Genomic DNA, 21,412 nt, shown 5'->3' with positions numbered 1-21,412 from the left:
ATGGATCAGAAATATAAAAATCCAGTTTTAGGGGGAAAGGGGATTAATTTTGTTAATACAATAATCTAAACATTAACTTCATGAAAAACTAGCACAATAGACTGCACCTCTTTGTGTGCATAATTGAGTTTCAGTGAGTAAAGGCCATTATAATGACTAAAAGTTACGAGCAGTGATTCTCCTTTCAAGGTGTTCTCATTTCTCTCGAAAGTTCAAAATCAACAAATTAGATAAACTTGGGCAAGCTTCGATTTGCTGGCAGTCAGCCCAAACCACCATTTATCTCAGTAGTCCTAGAGTCAAAGCATAATTACATGAAGTTTTGGCCTACTAGATCCCTTGAGTTGGAACTGCATTAGTCTTAAGCTGACCCCAACTATTCATATTTATTATTCCTAAAAGTCCATCTATTTAATCCCATGGTGCCCAGACTGTGTGCCAAGGCACTGTGGAATACTTCAACAAATTCACAGGGCCAGAGGGATGTTTTTAAATTTCAAGGGACACACAGCCACATTCCTCAGACATCCCTTGAACTACAAGCATGGTTTCAACATTCGGTTTTGTCATTCCTTTCAATGACATTGCATCTCTTCAAAGGTATGGGTTTTTTTGTTGTTGTTGTTTTGTTTTGCTTTGCTTTATTGTGTTATATTAGTCACCATACAGTACATCATTAGTTTCTGATGTAGTGTTCAAGGATTCATTATTTGCATATAACACCCAGTGCTCATTACAACACATGCCCTCCTTAATAACCATCACCAGGCTACCCCATCCCCTTACCCCCTCCCCTCTGAAACCCTCAGATTGTTTCCCAGAGTCCATAGTCTCTCATTGTTCATCTCCCCCTCTGATTCCCCCCCCTTTAGTTTTCCCTTCCTTCCTCTAATGTCCTCTGAGCTATTCCTTATGTTCCACATATGAGTGAAACCATATGAATTGTCTTTCCCTGCCTGACTCACATCACACAGCATAATCCCCTCCAGTTCCATCCATGTCAATGCATATGGTGGGTATTCATCCTTTCTGATGGTTGAGTAATATTCCATTGTATGTATGAACCACATCTTCTTTATCCATTCATCTGCGGAAGGGCATCTAGGCTCCTTCCAGAGCTATCGTGGACATTGTTGCTATGAACATTGGGGTGCTTGTGCCCCTTCTTGTCACTACATCTGTATCAACAAAACTAAGAGGCAACCCATGGAATGGGGAAAGATATTTTCAAATGACATTACAGATAAAGGGCTGGTATCCAAGATTTATAAAGAACTTCTCAAACTCAACACACAAAGGTGTTTTTCATGATCATTATGATAAAAACTAAGTAACACACAAAATTCCCTGTGCAATAAAAAAATGAGGGAGGCAGTATTCAATCTGATTCCAGAGTCCTAAAAGTTGTGAGGTATCCAACAGGTGTACATATCCCATTAGTAAGTATTTGTAGTTATTTAAGAATAAAAAAGAAGAGTTTGTGTTCTAATTTCTATTACTTTTTTTTCAAATGTTATGTTAGTACAAAGATACTTACTAAATTATCTGGACTTACCTACTTAATAGAAAAATCACTGAGACACCAAGAGTCATGAGAAAGTTTGAGAAGCACTTGGTTTAGTCTCAAGAGTCATCCAAAGTTTGAAAACAGCTTTACATTCTAAATTGTAGGGCATGTATTTGTTTTTGGATTATACAATAGGAGGAATGGAGGAGAAGAAGGGAAAAAGAAAGGAGAGAAGAAACAGTAGCAATGTCAATATTAATAATTATAGCCATTAACTGAGCACTTACTAAGTGCCAAACTTTGTACTAAGCATTTTAACTTAATTTCTTTCAATCCCGTGACTGTTAATCCAACCCGTCTGCTCTCGTATGTGCAGAATTTCCTCTGTTCTGGTTAGTAAGCAGCTGCTATTCCAATCCCACAAGGGCTCCCTCACTGCTCTGGCAGTCTGGCCCCCTCCCCGGGAACGCCCCTGGACTACCCATACAGTACAGCCACTAAAGCGGCCCAGCAGAGAAGCCAGGAGAACCCTGTTCCAGACCTATGACTGCTATTTGTTATAACTGATCAGTGCCTAGGCCTTCCTAACGTTAAATACTTAACACTGACATGCATTGACCACACATAGCAACACTGTGCAGAAGATACTTTTTTACTGCCAGATTTAAAGTCAATCTTGATTCCATGTGACTCCCAAGTCCATGTTCTTCACCACAATATGCAGGGAGCTAAACACAGTCTAATCAGAACGGCCCTGCATTTCTGATGCATGCCTGACCCAACACAGGCCTAGATTCCAGTGCCTGGAACACCTTGGACAAACAGCCACTTCACAGTCCTCTTGACCTGAGGACCAATCCTAAATATGAGGGGCTCCTTCCACTGAAGTTCTTAATTATCTGACATTAACTTTTCAACTTGTAAGCACACCACCTAATATTCTATAGCAAGATTTTAAAAATCAACAAACATTTTATACTCTGCAAGAGACAAATGACCGTGGTTTAAATCCCATAGTCTCTTGCTTTTCAATAGTGAATGGAAAGAATCATCTTAGTAGCAGGCTTTGTTGGGAGGGGTAGCCCACACCAGTGGCCATACCTTCCAAGTACCACCGGTGGGATGTCCCCTTCCTGGCCCCAGGGTACCCACACTCTTTCAGGGCACTCTCAGTGTTCCTAGAAAGAACTTGGGAGTCCCTTTCTGATTTGCTGTAGGACTACAGCTTCTCCAAAAGATGGCATATCTACTGATAGCAAATCACATCAAGACTTGCCTCCTCTCCTTACAGAGTGAGGTCTAGTGGGATTGGCGGGAGAAAGAGCCCTTGAGAACAATCACTATTTTTAAATAAGGAGAGTGCAAAACACCCCCTCAATTATGGTGTCCCCTGTCTTCCAACTGTAGGACAGGGTTTCTCCCTCCCTTATTTTTATGATTTCATCAGAAAAACCCCACAATGTGCTTTTCTTGAGTAATCCCTCCTGTGAGATTCTCAACGAAACTAAAGCAGACTCCGCCCCCCCTTTCCAGACTCTTCTATTTGTACTGTTCCCACCACCCATCCCCTCCCCCTCTGAATTATTTGTTAAAACTGAAGTGATTAGAAAATGATCACAGAAAAACAAACAGCATCTGGCCTGATTTTGTGTGAACAAGCAACTTTTTGGAAACAAAATGCCCTTCACTTTTCCAGGCACTATTAAGTAAATTTCCTCTTTCAGAGCTTTAATCAGCATCCTAGAAGGGCAAATCCATCTCCTATGGGTAATGATTTGCTCCCACCGAATAGTTTAATTACTCCAGCTCACCAAAGGTTCAGGTCCACTGTAACTAGAATACTATAAACTTCAACTGGGTATAGCAAGGACAGTCATTTGTGTCTTTACTCTGCCCTATTTTTACAAGTTCTCGAAGTAAGTTTTCAAAACTCCGGATATTCAGAATCAGATACTCAAAGTGGATCTGCTTAATGCAATTAGAGAAGTCTCCCTGGGCTGAGAAAATTGGAGGGGAGGGTGTGGTTGATAAAAAATTTAGTGTCCAAAAGGAAGAATGAATTGATATCTCTGTCTAGGTAACCAACACAAGTAAAAATTAGGCTAAAATTAGGCTAAAAATAAGAGTAAAATAAATATTCAAATGATCATATTTTAGAGCAAATAGGCACTTAGCTCTCACTTCCTCAGTTTATAAGTTAAAATATATTAAGGTCAGCAGAGGTCATCAACCAAAGTTACATAACCAGTCAACGGCAGAGCCAAACTAGATCCAAGTCTCTTGCATCTCAGGTTCCCATTATTTTCGCTACACCATATGGCTCCACCAAGGACCAAGCTATGCTTTTTCTTTGTAATATGACTCTTTGTATATTCTCTGAATATAAAGAACCAAGTCCAAACATCCAATTTCACTCAAAACCAACCTACTAAACATTTTCCATGTGCAAGATATTATGTATACTAAAAGGGGCTGTACAGCTAACCAAGAATGCCCTCTGCTCTCAAGGAACATACAATCTAACAGTAATCTAACAGTATTATTCCTTTTTACTTGAGCAAAATAGATATCCAGGCTTACTCTAGATTAAGATTTTTACCAACTTTTTCAAACAGGAATTGATTTTTTTTTTTTGAGATTTAACAGTTTTTGTCAGACTATAATCCTTCCTGATAAGGTAACATTATTTTTGGATAGATCTTACCCTTAAAACTAAGCATTCCTCTTTTCCCTTGCAAATTTGGAAGTCAATTTACAGGAGCCACACCTGAATGAATTCCTAATGATCTATTTTAACTATTGTGAATTTGCCTTAAGTAGTGTGATTAACCTCTTCTGTAAAAGATTGTTTTCTAAATACAAAGTAGAGTTACTTTACCTGGAAGAAGCCCCTTTGGATGCCGAAGTTCTCCCTCAGACAGGGAGGTTGGGGTTGAGGGGAATGAACAGAAGTCACTTAGAAATCAACTCCACTATATCAATGAGCTCTGAAATAATCCCATACACTCCCTGCAAAGGAATAAATGGGGTTTCTAAGTGGAAATGGAAAATAAAGAGCTTCCCCTGATGATAAAAGCACCCCCCATCTTTTATATTGTCTCTTATTTATAAATTTTATAGATAGAAACTGTATTAGAAAGAAAGCAAAATCATCAGAAGTCAAAGAATGGGTATATATGTTTTTAATTCCATCATTAACTCATTGAACCTGACCCGGAGCAGAAGTCCGGTGTCCTACATAATCTATAATACATATATGTCCTATGCTTACAAAGAGGTAAAGAATAATGGAAGTAAATGAGGACAATGATATTTATGCTAAGGCCTTCACAGAGCAGTATTTAAATTTTGAAGTTTAAGAAGGTAAAAATCAAGAGCATACAATGTCAGCAGTGCTATAAAAATCAAATGGGCTGAGACTATGAACAAGTTCAGGGTGGAGCTGACCCTTCTTACTCGTGACCTTCTGTGATGATACGTCGAGACATTCTGCCATTTGGGACAACTCTCAGACTCCATGTGTGGCCTAAAAACATCTGGCATGAAATTGCAACTGCTCTGGACATATTGTCTAATGTCAAGTAACACAATGTCTCAAATTAAGCTAGGAGCAATGTCACAATGGTGCTTTATCTTCTGTGTAACCAACTCAGGGCAGCTGTTTTTCCTTTCCACCACCATGAGATGTCTCATATCAGGACCACCTCTGGAAGAACCCGTCCCATCTTGCTCAAACAAAGTAGAAGACTGGGAGTCAGATGTTCACTCAAGTCGTGCACATTTATTGAATACCTGTAATCGGCATGCAGAGTGTAGGGCATCGAGGAAGCAGGATAAATGAGACCAATCCCAGCTCTTGGGCTGCTCCCAACAGGTTGTAATGACTCCACAGGTAAGATTCCAGGAGAGATCATTTCCGAAATAGTCTGTTCTATTGTCAGACAGCATGCCCTGCCTCTTAATTCATAAAATAGAGTCACTGCATAAAATAAAATAAAATAAAATAAAATAAAATAAAATAAAATAAAATAAAATAATAAGATGGCATGGAATTCAAAATGCCTTGGTGGTAAAAGGCAACCAAGAATTATAAAATTTCAGGATATTAAACTGATTTGACCTTCTTGGACTAAATAAATTAGGATATATATTATAAAGCCAATTCATTGGATAACTTCACGAATGCCACTTACACCGTAGTCTAAATCAATGAAACCCGTGGGGTTGTGCCGTGCACAACATCCATGAGCTATATATGGAAGCTCTGTGCAGATACAAATGACAGATCATGAACTATTGGTCAACTTCAGACCTGCATCCTTTCCTAGCCAAATCTAATGTTCTTCAAGCTCATTTCTCACTGCCTATCCCCGGGCCAGACCTGATAAGAGGTGGGATATAAAGATCTTTCTTCCTATTTCCTTATATCATAGGATCTAGAGATGCTTTTAAATAAGAAAGCCCAGCACTGAAGGCATAGCTGAAGCCTTGCTATGCGCCAGATACTTCATTAAGTGCTTCACTTTTATCATTTAACCCTCAGAACAAACCATAAGATAATTACTATTAATATTTCCATTTCACAAAGAGGAAATTTTTCCAAGGTGATATAGCAAAGTCCAAACTCATAACCAAGTCAGCCTGATCCAAAGTCTGGTTTCATAACCCCGATCCTACACTGCCTGTTGTTTCTTATCCATTCAGTGATTTGATCATTAGTAAAGATTAAGTGTGTGCCCACTATGTATCAGGCACAGTTGTACAGTGAACAAGTCTGAAAAAGCTCCTGTCCTTGGGGATTTCCATTACAATGGATGACAGATAACAAGCCAGTAAAACAAACATATTTAGAATAAAAAGAAGATAATTTCAAGTAGATAATTTCAAAACCTACCAACAGAATGAAACAGGGCAACAAAATACAAAGTAACTGGATGAGGGTGGGGGATCCTACTTGACAAAGGTGGTCAACAAAAGAGTATGATTAAGCGAGAACTGAGTGAAAACAAAGAGCCAGTCATGCACAAATCTAGGGGGAAAATATTTCAAAAGTTCAAAGGCCGTGAGGCAGGAACAATGCTGGCATGTTTGAGAAAAAAACAAGAAGGCCATGTGGTCAGAGTATATGAGCAAAAGAAAGGAGGATACAAGATGATGTCAGTGGGGGAGGCACTGACAGATGTCAGTGGGGGCCTCTTGGGTCCTGAAAAGGTGTATGTATTTTTTTCTGAATACAATGGAAAGTTGTTGGAAGCTTTTAAGTAAGAGATTTATAGGCTGTGACTTATGAAATACAAAAACAAAATCATCTTTGTCTCAGTGTAGAAGGAATTATACAGGGGGACAAAGTGATTAAAAGGAACCAATTAGGGGACAACTGCCATTCCCAAAGTAAGAGATAATAGGGATGTGACCTAGGACATAATGGTGAGGGTGATAAGTAGTGGTCTGAATCCAATGGCACAGCTGCCAAAAGTTGGGGATGGCTTGGTTGTGGAAGGTGAGGGAAAGGAAGGAAGTAAGGATGTCTCCTAGGTTTTGTCCTGAGCAATGAGGTAGAGGTGGAGCCTTTAGCTCAGTCAGGGAAGGATGTGGGAGCCTCAGATTGGATAAGTGATTGGGAAAACAACATTGTTTTTGCTCATGTTCAGTTTGAGATGGCTTTAAGACATTCAAGTGGAAATGCTGAGCAGACATCTGTAACTTAGACACCAAGAGCTAGAGATTTAAATTTGGGAGACATCCATGTACAGATCTAGAGGTCATCATTTTGGAAGTCATAAAAGTAGAGATTTAAATAAATCATCAACATGGAGTCATCAATGCATTCAGTAACACAGGACTAGATGAATTCTCTTGAAGAGATACAGTGGATAAAGGCAAACTAGAAAAGGGGGTTGGAGACAAGCCCTTGAGGATCTCTAACACTGAAAGGAGGGACCAGGGAACCTGGAAGAGAAACAACCAACAGGCAGGAGAAAACCAGGAGGGATACCCTTGAGCAGCCTTTTCCTTATTTTCAAAGTGGAAGAAAAAAATACCAGCCCTGATTACCACCCCAGAAACTTACCAAGGTCATGTGAGACACTGCAGGTTAAAGAAAAGGATTATAACTTAGAAAGGGCAACATATTTGGAGAATATTTTGGAGTTTATGACTCTGTAAAATGATATTAGCCTCACAGAATTTTCTGTAGACCACATGAAATAATATATGTCAAGCACTTACACTGACTGTCTTACAGTAAGTGCTTAAAACATAGTGGCTTAAAGATGTCTCACTGGTATCATGGTCTAGTGGAAAGAGCATACACTTCGGTCTGGAAGAGACCTTATTTTAAATCCCAGCTCCACCAGTGTACTGGTAGTGTGACATTTAGAAAGTTTTTCCTGTAAAACAGTAAAAGTAAATAGTACCACTTAGTGGCATAGTAAGGACTACAATGATAGATGCAAAGTACCTGGTAAATAGAAACCACTTAATCATGTATAGCTTTTAGTATATTTATAATCATTATTGCCTAAGTCATACAGCTAGTCACATGCTCTAACACTGCTCAGAGGTCATGTTCCAAATTCCAGCATCTGGACTCTAAGTCCAGTGCTCCTTCTGCAGGATCCTGTCACTCAATAGCACTTTCCAGGCAGCCAGTTTGTCATCTTTAATAAGATGAATGACACTTTCCCTAGAATTCTAGTTTCCCCCCACCCACACCATAAGTCCACAATCATTAGCATCTATGATCTAATGGTTTCACAATGCCCTGGTGCTCAAAATAGCTTCCCTGGGAGGAAAAAACAACTTCATGGCTTCTCCACTGGAATTGTAAATGTGAATAACAAAACCCCTTCCTTTAACTGCACTGTGTAGCTAGCTAGCAGGAATGGAGAGAGCAGAATTACATACTTACCCACAAAGAATTCGTGCTTTCACATGCACCGAACCTATAATTTAGGATAAAATAAAATTGGAGTCTTCGGACACAAACTTAATTGCATATTTGACTGATCCATCTCTATTTTGATATTAAACACTGGTGAGAAGAGAATGATTATGAGAACGTTTTATATCTTTAGTAAAATTTACTTTGAGTTCCTCAGATGAAAGATGCTTATATGGAATATAGGTGAGGATTCTTCTATGATTAGCTATATTCTATCCCAATAGCACTTAGTAAAGTATGTGAAGAGCATTACTACCCATGGATATTGTATTTTATATTTACATTTTCAAGGTTTTATTGCTGTATGAATATTATTCAAATAGTTTTCTCTAGCCAAGTTCTGTGTGTTTACTTTGGATAACAGACCTTCGCTTGAAACAAATACTATTAAAATGGCTCCCACACAAGGAAATAAAAAGAAGTGAGATGAAGTTGACTGGTTATACACATATACACTGGGCATGAAATGAAACATGAGGAAGAAATAGAAAGCTTTTGAAGGAGATAAACTAGAGTTTGAGTGGTAGACGTAATAAAGCGAGGAATCAGAAACAAATTCACTGTGAATTAAACTAGGCTACATTTATGCTCTTACTGGAGTCTAAATCCATCTGGTAGGCACTGTGAGTGATTTCAAGAGATGTAATTTTTACCCTCAAGGAGTTTACAGGCTAGCCCGGAAAGCGGTACACGTGTGTGTGCATGCATACACACACACACACATACACATGTAAAATACTTACAGAGCAATATGGGGAAATGTGCAAATCACATGGGGGGGGAATCCTTAGTTTGGGTTAGCTCTGTAATAGAACCCAAATTCAATGTCCATATATAAACAGCTACACAGATGTCTGATTTGAATTTGTGTTACCATATTTATTTATTCTTTTGAACTAACTTACAGTTCTTCGGGACAGCCAAAACTGTGTTTGTATGGAACACTCAAATCAATGTCAGGTCATCATTCAAACTACTAGATTCTCTGTCCTGTTGTTCTGATGTGATGCACTAGATAGTGTACAAGCTTTCAAGGGTCCCTGCTGCTCAGTGAAGCCAACTGAATAGGCCCTAGAGGATGTGCTGCAGGAAATGGCAGAGTCTCTTTAGGTTCATGTATATATCATCAAAAACCTAAGGGAAAGATGTTCCTTTGGATAGTCCGGGATCCCAGAGGAAATACCAGAATTTTAGAACCAACATTTTAACAGCCAATTAGTATGACTACCAAGGCCTCTTGAAAAGGAATGATAAGGCAAGTGACCACACTCCCAGGAGGTTGGACAATCTGGTGACACAGTAGACAGAAGAGGGCTCTGGTTCTGTCCATGAAAAGCCAGGTGAACCTGTGACAGCTGCTTCTCTTTGGATCCTCTGTACCACACTAAACAGCAGAACTGCAAGTGACTAGTCTCTTTCCAGTCTTCAATGGAAACTTTTGCACAGGTGGTTCCATCAACCTTGGAATGTTTCTAGGATACTAGAGCTCCCTAGAAAAAAGGCCAGTTCCCCTCACCCAGGCCGGTAGAGATCAACTATGTACCTCAACACAAAATACTATGCCTTTCCCTCCATCCTCTATGATGTCATTGGTCTAGATCAAGCCCCAACTCTTTCATGAAACTGTCTCTTCCTCTTCCTTCTCTGATTTCCACTAACATTTCCTGTGCCACATGATTTCTTGTTCCTTATATTGTTAAATATTGTAATTTAAGTGCTTCCTCAAATTTGCCTTGTTCCTTTCCATAGGATGGTACGTTTTCTAAAACACAGACTGTATTTCATACTTCTATTGATTTTCCAGGGAAGCTAACATGATCCTTTGCACTGCCTCTTTTAGATTTCTTCACGCTGTTAAGGCAATCATGAATTGTCATTGAATTGAGGCTGTCACAGGTTAAGTCTTTAACAGGTAACCACAGCTAACATCAGATCTAAGACTGAAGACAGCTATGACCATCAATCTTCTCAAGCAGCAGCAACCATGATAAAAGGCAACAAAAAATCATAGTGGACAACACTGCCCAACTGTTCAACAAACACCACTAAGTGTCTTCTAAGTGCTTGGCCTAATCGAGGCATTGGGGATAAGATGTGTTATAAGCTCTTCATTCCAAAGCCCTGTTCCTGCAGGAGCTCCCATTCTGATATCCAAAGTCAGTGGATGTCCAGGCATAAATGGTCTCTGAAATGTGCTAAAACAGGTGATTACAAGGCAACCATAAATACCCAGACTATTACTACTCTGGGCCCACCTATGAAATCAGGGCAATATTGTCTGGCTACCTAAATCTGGAAAATGTGTCAGTGGAATGTATTCTCTATTTGGGTAGATACTTTTATGCCCAAGACCTTCATCACTTCAAAGGAACAAATGAAAACTGAACTGTTCCAAGGATGGCCTTGTCTAGCTTGTGCTGGCCTTATTTTTGACACCCATATTTGGCTTGTGAATTTTCTTTCAATATAAGACTAGAAGTCACTTTTAATTAACAAAATTCCCCACTGCATTTGTACACCAGGCAACATTTGTCCATTTAGGGATTTCATTCAAAAACAATCCAGTTTTGATGAACTCTGTTAGAAAAATCTGAGTTAAGTTTTGGGTGCCCATGAGATAAACTTTAAGTCAGCGTACACCCTTATGGCTAAGAATTCACAAGAGATTTAAACCTTCATCCAAAGCCATCCAACATCTAATGATTTCTTTTGATTTGGCTTTAACCAGGAATAACAATCCTCCTTGAACAACTTGATATGTTTGGGCTGAAACTCAAAGAAGTACGTGAGTTGCAAACATACTGTGTCTGAGCTCAACAAAAGATTTCCTGAACTCCTTATAAACTAGGTCCTGTGTACATGCTTTTGATATGTCCCGTTCTCTCTAGGACAAACTGAAGCCAATGAATAAAGTATATCACATATATGAAAGGGTACATAAAGGTTGCTGAAGAAAATCATATAACTACATGAATAATTTTTTTAAAAGATTTATTTGAGAGAGAGAGAACACAAGCAGGCAAGGGGGCAGAGGGAGAGGGGGAAAAAAGACTCCCCCCTGAGCAGGGAGCCTGACGTGGGGGGCTTGATCCCAGGACCCTGGGATCATGACCTGAGCCGCAGGCAGAAGCTTAACTGACTGAGCCACCCAGGTGCCCCTAACTACATAGATAATTTTGTTTCTAAATTTAGTCCTACAAGTTATAGAGAAATATAAAACACACTATCTTTCTAGGGAGAAGCAGCTATACAATAGAATATGGATTATCCATTCTTCTTCTGGAATAAGTTATTGTCTACAGGCTAATGTTCCACTATACCCAGATAGGCATATACCATAGGACCCCACTGATGTCCTGATATAGTCGCTTGCTACTCTAGAGATAATTTCTTAATCCGATAGTCTCCTACTACACAAAATCACCACTGGAGCTGTGTCAGAGAGCAGCACTGAGCAACTAAGCCGTTTCTCTTGGAGAACAAAATGAATGCCGGGGTTCTTCACACTCTAACTTTCTTGGAAGCTATACAACCCCACTTAAGATACCATATTTTTTTTCTATTTGGTTTTATTCTATAATTATGTATAAATTGTGACAGGTCCTATTCTAGGTAGGTACGGGAGACACAAAGATAACTAAGACATGAACCCATCCTTGAGATAAAGGTAAAACTGGCCAGATATGCACAACAAAGCTTAGTTAGCCTCAGTCTGATTCCCAGGCTCAGTAATCTTCCCGGCAGTTGGGGTCTTGAACCCACCTCCAGGCTCAGACCTATCACTATTCCACCTACTTTTGTTCTCCAGATCAATTCTGACCATACACAAAAGGAACTGAACATTCAGCAGCTGCTTATCAATCTTCCCGGGCTGGAGCCACAACTGCCTCCCAATTAATAAATGTCAGAAACTACTAGCTCTTTACAAACACTATTTGTTCAAATCAAAGTATTAGTCAACCCGTTTTACTGAAGCAGAAACTGAGAATCTGAGAGGTGACGTACCTTTCCCCAAATCGTGCTGTCAAGTAAATGATAGAACAAGAAGTGGGCCCTAGACTCCTATGATTTCAAAATCTATTCTCCAGGAAGCTCAAAGTCTGACTCCAAAGCCCAGCGCTGGGCGTGGCTACCTACTTTTAATTCTCACTGATACTGACCCCTCCCATTCCTTGCTGACCATCCTCCCAAGAACCAATATTCCAGATTCCCCATGCCAATCAACTGTCTGCTTCACCTCCCCCAGCCACCCTAACAGACTATTTTCCTAACATTGCCATATCCCCAGAAGGTTTTTGGCTCCTGCAGTTCCTGTACCTGTGGGCATGGAAATCAGTGCTAGGTTCCAGCGTCACTCCAAATGGCTAACTCGCTAACTGGCCATGGTGGACCAACCATTAAGGTACAGTTTTGAGGGGACACAGCTTTTAAGATAACACCTCCTTCCTCCTTTCTTTGTTGCTGCGTAAGAATCAAGAGTACAGAGGGTAGCTTGCTTTGTGTTTACAAAGTGCCAAAAAGGATATGAAGTAGCAACTATAATCTCTCCCCCAATTATTTTTTCTAAGCATAAAGCCAGACTTGAGGTTTTGTGAAGATTCTAGACCTCTCATACCATATCATGGAGGGTAGTGCATGCATTCCACTTATTGTTTTGATTAAAATGCAGTCCTACATTTAGAAGCAAAAATAATTGTTTCAATATATTCAGTTCTTCCTTCTTCCTTTCCTCTCTCATGCCCATTCCCCCAAAATCAGTCAAAATAACAATATCACAAACATAGAACAATGAAATTAACCCATGATCTAAAATAATTCTGACTTGGATTAGTGGTCACAAATGAAATCTGCCTAATGTCCCTCGTAGGTTTTAGGTAGGTCCACCATGATTTCCTGTATCATTTGCACGTAAAAAAGCTCCTCTTGTTCAAAGATCCCTGAGAGCTTTGTGGACACCGGCATTTATTATTTCCATTTTATAGAAGAAAAATCAAATACCCAGAGAGGTTAAGGCATCAGCAAAGAGCCCCAGAGCGATGCACTGGAAATCCTCTGAGGAGGCCTCCAGAACCCTAATTTCTAAAGCAGTGTTCTATTCACTCAACCATACTACCTCTCATTAAGATGGCATCTCTCATTACGATGGAACATAATCATGAAAAATCCTTTAGCTTTCTAACAGTAACTACCTTTGTGCATCTCAGGTCTAATGCTTCACAAAGGCTCGGAAATGAATTCGACATTTTATTTAAATGCTACTTAACTAAAAGTTAAAAAGTATAATTTTCTATTGCAGAATAAGAACCAGAGAGACTAATTTGGTGGAGTTGTTAAATTTTACAAAGCCTGAGTCTCAATTTTCAAAAAATATTGTACATTTATTTATTGAAGTGAATGAAACATTTGCTATAAAACTATTCAATGGAAAGTTTTTTAACAAAGCATAATTTACTTTTCATTTATAGAACAATGGAAACTAGAAGGAAATCTCCTCCAAGGTATTAGAATCATGTACAGTTTCATATTTGACTAAAAAATTATTTCCCTAGCCTGTTTTCTCAACACTAAGGATATGTAGAAAAGTATCGCTTGCATTCATCATGAAAATTACAGAAAAATGACTGAAACTACTGAGAACATTATTAAATAAAACATACACTTATTATCTGTCTTCTTGTCTCTGTCTTTTAGTCTATGGTTTACAGAACATTGACTCTTCTTTACCAGTCCTCCTACTCAGAAATTCAATTTCACTCTGCTCCAAAACGTGGGAAGTCAAAGAACTCCCACACAACTTCATCTGGGGCATTTGAGGGTGAAATCCACACCCAGGCTGTGGATCCACACTCTCAACCACCTGCTGGGAATGCACCCTTCAATTTAAGTGTGGCAAATGGGGCAGTGGGAGGCCTTCTCTTCCCCCAGCAGATGGTAAGCAGAATCAGAAGTTCTTTGTTCCAGGTGCATTGAGTTTCTAAATGAGGATGGGGCCCATTTCTCCTTATCTGATTATGCATGTGCACAGCAACTCCTGCAACCCAGGAGGCTAAGGCAATGAATATGTACCCTGATACATTCCATGTGATAATATGGAATTAGGAAAAAAGGAAAAAAAGTGTGTTCTTGTTACCACCCACTATTCATATTCAGATACAGAGCCAGTGAGCTCAGTTTGGTACCATAGGCTGTTGTCATCATGTATTACAGAAAATCCTATCAGAGTCCCCAGTAACCTAGTCCATGCAAGTATAAAGGTTTGGGGGCATATAACAGGAAGTCTTAGAATCAAAAATGTAACTGATATAAACAAAAATCCTCTTTTCTAGTGGAGTACAATAGAGAAAGCATTATAAACATGTGTGTGTGCATGTGCATGCACATGCTTGTAGGGAATGTGTCAGTTCCACGGGGTATGATGATGCCCCCATAGGGTCATGGGCAGCCATGAAGCATGCTGCTGACTTCAACAAGCACAGGATTCCAAAGTGGACCCACAAGGGTCAAATACAGGTCCTAAGCAGCAGCAGTGAGGTGGTAGTAAGGCGAAATGGGATGGGGCCAGGACCCAGAGAACAGACAGACTCAGTGGGAACCAGGCGAACTCTCAAGAGGTGCCAGCAGCAGACAACAGACGAAGGCTTTCACAGGAGCATGGGGTTCCATTAGACTTTATGCTTTTTAAGCAAGGACTAGTATTTCATTCATTACTGTTTTCTCAGCAATAGAGTAAGCATACAGTGTATGTTTACCCTAGAAGGAAGGAAGAAGGAAGCAAGGAAGAAAGGAAAATTGAGGCATTGAGCAGAGGCTTAGGCGGTTAGGACTAGGAAGATCCAACTGTAGATAGCAGGGGCCCAAACCCAGAGTATTCCTAATCAGAATTTGCAGGGGCAGGAACTATGGGACAGACAGGGGGTGGGAGGCACAAGACAAGAATCAATTGTTGCAAGTAGAATTAATGGACTTGGCCATTTAGAATGGCAGGAAAGTTCAGATCCTGCAAATAGCATCAACTCTCAGAAGAAACCTGCAGCCAGGGTGACATGATGCTAAAACCCTGAGATGGTGAGGGGAAGGTTTAGTGCATGGGCTTAGTGTGTGATTGGACCCTCCTAGGTAGGGGTGTGTGTGTTAGAGAGAGAAAGACACATAGACAGAGACAGAGAGAGAGAAAAGAAGGGAAGAAGAAAGGATGTCTATGGAGCTTTTCCTTTTTTTGATTTACTTATTCATTCAATCACCAACTATTTATTGAATGTCTACTTTGTATCATCCACTGCACTGGGCACTGGAGAGACAAAAAGTCTATTTCATTTGGAATGATATGCATTTACAAGGAGAATATGGATAAATAAACATTAATACCTATTACTTCCAGAGCCTGGGAAAGGAGCCCAGTAAACAATAGCACAGATGATTGGTGGGGTCAAGTAGGAAGAAGTATCATCCAAGATAATGTGTAGGTCACTGCCAACTGACTCTTCCCCTTCCATAAATATACTGTATCTAAGCCCTCAAGAATCAGAAATCTCTCTCGATCAGATCCATAATTTTAGCACAAAGAAAATCCATCTTACTCTGAAGTTCCTACAGAACTTCCTCTAGAAGTCCTAACTCTTGAAGGTGTTGTTGTTTTTAAGATGAAGAAAATATCGTTTCTGCAGGTGATCAGATAAACAAGTTTTACTTTTAGTATTAAAGATAAAATGCATCCTGAAAAGATAATAAATAATACAAAAAGAGAAGGCTCAGCGAAGATATGAGGTCTGTCTTCAGAAACTTGAAGACACGACTTCTGTAATGTGAGAGAGAAATTAACCTTGTTCTATAATATTCTCAAGGAGCAGAGTGAGGACCACTGGGATGTAACTTTGGCCCCAATATTATAAATAAATTGCTAGCTGAGAGCTATCCATGGAAGAATGGGCGGGCTATCATAACATGGGTTGGCCCCAAAACACACAAGGCATGCCTGGACCACTCAAAGCAGAGAATAAAACAAGTACCTGCTGGGTAAGGATCTGTAGAAACTGACTAGTGACCATTAGTACTGAAAACTAAAGAGTCCAATATACCAACTCAGACCCAAGGATGGTGAGCACAACAGCAATAATAGAACATAAGCAAATCTCCTAAGTCAGGTGGATTAGTAGCTGTGTACCCTCAAGTGATCAGTCACTGGGAAGAGGACTCCAGCCAACAGCTGGTTGACAGAAAGTGAGGTGGAATCAGTCCTTACCAGAAGGTAGGAGCTACAAGGTAACTGGCTGGTATCCTGGGCAGGCCTCCAGAAGGGGAGCCTGCAGTGTTCATCTGGATGAGAAGGTAAAAGTCTGGACGTGTGTGTTCCCCATACTTTCTTTACCCTAACTTAGTGGTTTCCAGTTGTACCATGTGAAGCCCTTGTGGCCCAAGAAGGTGCCTCATAGGATCCCTGAGGAGAACACTGATTAAGAATCTAGGATCCCTATTTCCCATGTCAAAGAGCAGCTTCCTGTTTGATTTATGTAAGCTTTCTTTGAAGAAATGTCAGTCTCATTGACTCCAAGCAGAATATCCAGCACAGTGCTCCACTGAAGTTTGAAAACCATCACTGTAGAAGAGTTTCAAGCCTTTCAAACCTCATTCCAAGCCTCCAAGAAGGAAAATCCAAGGACACAATGAAATCCTCTCAGATGCATAGTTGGACCATGATAACTAAGGACCTTCAGATATGTTCAGCCAAAAGATGAGGGGATATCCCTACTTCTCTGAAATGTTCCAGAGTTCCTATCTGGATGGTTCACACTACTTTATTCTTTTCTACTTTCTTCCAATGTTGCTCCTTTGTTGACTCTAACTGCAAAGCCCAGCAGGACCAGGGAAGCATAGAGAAGTGGAAACACTGCTTTAGTCAGCTCTGCTGCAAACCCTTAGAAGGGCTGTCTTCTATACCCTTCTCTCACCCTGAAAGTGGTAAGATCCTGCAGACCATCATCATCAGATGGGGCTTGAGGAAAGGGATTGCAAGTTAGAAAGGTAAAAGCAGTTCTCAAAGCCTAGGTGTAGTCTAGCCCAGTTCACAAGTGCATGCCAAAACAGGCATGAGTGCTAAGCCCTAAGTTAAAACTTGTTTGCTCAAAGTGACACTGTGTTCTAAACTGCACACAGGTACTGAGGTCCCAGTGGATGCCTGGGCTGGATTTAGGATCTTGGTTACCCCTCCATGGAGATCTATGTGATTACACAACATATCAGAGTAATATGGAAGGGTTCCATCCATTACAAATGTATTTACTTATGATTTATAATTGAGAAACCGGACATCAGGCCGTGGCAGCAAAACTACTTCCTGCTTTTGCCTGCTGGTGGGGCTGAGCCCACACTAGAATTCAATTTCAATCACTCAGGGGTATTACTGCAAATCAAAGGTAAAAATGCCCGGGAAAGACAGAGACAGTCTTCCTTAGATAAGTTCTGACTTGAGCTGAAGCCTGTTTGTTGTGGAACTTAGGAAGGAATTCAAGTATTGGAACTCATCCACTTTCCTGAAGCCCTACTTCTGCTCCCACCTCCAATTTACATTGCCAAAGAAGATCTCTTTGACCCAATGCAATCCCGTAAGTACCAGAAAGACTTTTAATGTGTGTGAACATAATAAAATTGTATTTTTCACCCATGTACAATCTACTGAAGGGGTTCTGGTTGATGAGTAGATTTCTAGTTTCAGGAAAACACATATTTTTCCCCTTCTAGGCTGTAACTTATTACAGTTCACCAATCTCACTGTTTTATCATTTCAAGTGAAGTATAGAAAACTTATTTCCATTCACTCTACCTTACCCATTTTTAATATATAATTTTCTTAAGTATTTCTTCTACATAAAATACCATATCAGAAGGTGCACTGGTTTTTGCTTCAACCATCACATATAATTTAAGAAATTCATGAGAAGAACAATCTATTTACCCTGATTTTTACATTTTCGGATTTTTTTTTCCTTTCTGAAGTTCCAAGCCTCCTTTTCTTTTCATTTCCTTTCTATTTAGAGAATTTCCTTTAGTCATTCTTTAAGGGTAGGGCTTTTCAGTGACAAATTCTTAGTTTTCCTTTGAGAATGTCGATTTTGTCTTCATTCCTAAGGATATTTCTGCTGGATATAAAATTCTGGGTTTACTATTCTTTTATTTCAGCTCTTCAAAATATTCTGTGCCACCTTTTCCTGGCCTTCTGTGTTTCAGATGAGAAATTCACTATCATTTGAATCAATGTTAAATTCAAACTGATGTTCAATTCAACTGATAAATAGTGTGTCATTTATCTCTAGCTGCTTTCAATGTTTTTTTTTTCTTTGTATTCAGTTTTTAAAGTTTAATTTTAATGTATCTTAGCATAGATTTCTTTGGGTTTATCCCACTTAGGGTTTGCTCAGATTCTTGAATATGTAGGTTTAGGTCATTCAGCAAATTTAGGAAATTTTCAGACATTATTTCTTCCAATATTTTCTTTCTCTTTCCTTCTCTCTCTCTCTCCCCCTTTTTTTATGTTTATTTTCTCTGTTGCTTAAATTGTATAAATTTTATTGAACTATCCTCAAGTCCATTGACTCTATCCTCTGTTATCTATTTTCTACTCCTGAGCCCATCCAGTATTTTATTTTGCTTTCAATAATTTTCAGTTCTTTTTTTTTTTTTTTTTTAAAGATTTTATTTATTTGAGAGAGAGAGAATGAGAGATAGAGAGCACGAGAGGGAAGAGGGTCAGAGGGAGAAGCAGACTCCCCGCTGAGCAGGGAGCCCGATGTGGGACTCGATCCCGGGACTCCGGGATCATGACCTGAGCCGAAGGCAGTCGCTTAACCAACTGAGCCACCCAGGCGCCCAATAATTTTCAGTTCTATAATTTCCATTTGGTTCTTTTTTAACTTCTAATTCTTTGTTACGATTTTCATTTTTTTTTTCATTTGATTCAAGAGAATTTGTCATTGCTGTTGAAGTATTTTTATGATGGCTGCTTTGGAATTCTTGTCAGATAATTCCAACGTCTGATTCATCTTGGTGTTGGTGTCTCTTGATTATCCATTCTTTTCAAGTTGTGATTTTTGTGGTTCTTGATGAGTGATTTCTTTTTTCTATATCCAGACATTTGGGATATTAGTATTAGTGGGCTCTAGGACCTATTTGATCTTGTTTTGTAGACAGTCCCCCTGCTGAGGTATAGTGTGAGCACTAGGTGAGTATGTCCAGTATCCCACTGGGTCCTGCTGACATTACTCAGGCAAAAATGGAATATTGACTCACACTGCCTCATTGGAAACGGATGGAGTGGAAGTTTAGCTCCCTCTTCAGCTTCTAAGAGACCTTCCTGCTTAAAGTGGAGCACTGACTTGCACTACTTCATTCCCTTCAAGTTGGAGTATAAGCTCAGTTTAGCTCCCCACTCTGCCCCACGGGTACAAGAAGGTCAGAAGCTTGGGGCTGACTAGGACCAACTCTACTTCACTCAGTTCCATTGATTTCAGGTGGAGGTGGAACCTTAGCTCTCTGCTGGGTCCCACGGACAGTGGTGAAGGGGAAGAGTAGTGACAAGCCCCCTCCTCTCACCATCTGTCTATGTGTCATTGCTGCTAGGGTAACAGCGTAGGCTCAGCTTGCAGTAGAACCCTGCTTTGTTGTTGATTTCCTAGAGTAGAGCATGAGCTCCATGAGATAGGAAAGTGTTTGGCTCATCTTTACATTTCTAGAACCTCTAGCATGATACAGCTATTCATGATCATTAAATGAGTAAGTAAAATAATGAATTTAAGAGACAACAGAATTAGATGAACTTTATGGGTTCGAAGTTCCTGAGGTTTTGGTTCACTAAACCCAGGGGAAAGAAGAGCCCAGATAATCTTTTCTGTAATTCATTTAATATTTAAACATAATATTTAGAATTGCCACTAAAATAAAGCGATCCCCTACATTCCTGAGAGGAGAATTCGACTAAATCCTCAAAAATGCCAAAGAGTAAGACCTACACTACCTCTTCTGAGAAGCAATTTGAGTCTTGCAGAACTCAGAACTACATACGTCCCTCTCCTTTTCCCTATGTAGATCTACCAAGAGGCCAGAAACCCACTACTTACAGCTTTTCTGGCTGTTTCCCAGTGTCTTGCTTTCAATTTTAAAAGAAGCATTATCTGGAGTCATTAAATTAACAATACCCTCCAGTGCACCCACTCTGTCATCCATCTGCTTAAGATGCTTGTCAGATGATACCCTCCTATATCTGCAGTCTTCATCTGGAATTCAAAGCTATCAAACCTGGCTCCAAGGTAGTGCACCTTCTGTTCCAAGCTACAAAACTCTCATCTTTCAACTCTAACAACTATGTAGTGACTAATAACACTCCCCTTCCCCACAAGTCCCCATTAAGGATCTTGGGTCTTAGGAATACATTTATACCTGGAGGATGATGAGTGGAAAACATTTTAGGGATCGGAAAAGGTAGAAAGGTGCCTGTGAAAGAGACTCAGATTGTCACTCTCCCTCTCCCTCAACCAGAGAGTCTGACCCTGGACAATTTTACCCTTTCCCAAATGTCAGTTCGTTTCTTACAACTTGAAAACCTCCTTCCTTCTTCATCCCCATGAATAAAAATAATAAAAATGTTTGGCAATCATAGGAATCCAACCAAGACACTGATTTTACTAAAAGCAAATCAAAACATAACCCTCTACTGCAGAGAAATTCAGTGAGTAAATGAGGTAAAGTGAATAAAATTACATTGCCTTTTAAACATAATTATTCTTAAAACCTTTCAATGGCTCCCCTTTATTTCAACCCCTTGACCTGGCAATCAAGGTCTTACAGGTTAATATAATCCCAGCCCCACACCTCCCCCAAATCACAACTGCACACCTCTCCACTCCAACCTGACTCGATTTAATTGTACTCTGAAAGGCCAATTATATGTTTTCCCAAGTTCAAATCTCTGTTCA

General features: G+C 39.8%; 1 long non-coding RNA gene across 1 annotated transcript; it reads left to right on the top strand.

The window, feature by feature from the left end:
* The first annotated feature begins 5,199 nt into the window (after nt 1-5,199).
* LOC141373420 (uncharacterized) lies at nt 5,200-12,319 on the top strand. The gene is made up of 3 exons (XR_012379384.1): nt 5,200-5,399; nt 11,179-11,231; nt 12,259-12,319. It is a non-coding gene; the product is annotated as an uncharacterized lncRNA (long non-coding RNA).
* The last annotated feature ends 9,093 nt before the right edge of the window (nt 12,320-21,412 follow it).

This window comes from Callorhinus ursinus, unplaced genomic scaffold, assembly GCF_003265705.2.
Source record: "Callorhinus ursinus isolate GAN/ISIS: 27379988/994484 unplaced genomic scaffold, GSC_fseal_2.0 scaffold9, whole genome shotgun sequence".
NCBI classification, from domain to species: Eukaryota; Metazoa; Chordata; class Mammalia; order Carnivora; family Otariidae; genus Callorhinus; species Callorhinus ursinus.
This window is presented reverse-complemented; position numbering and strand designations above follow the sequence as displayed.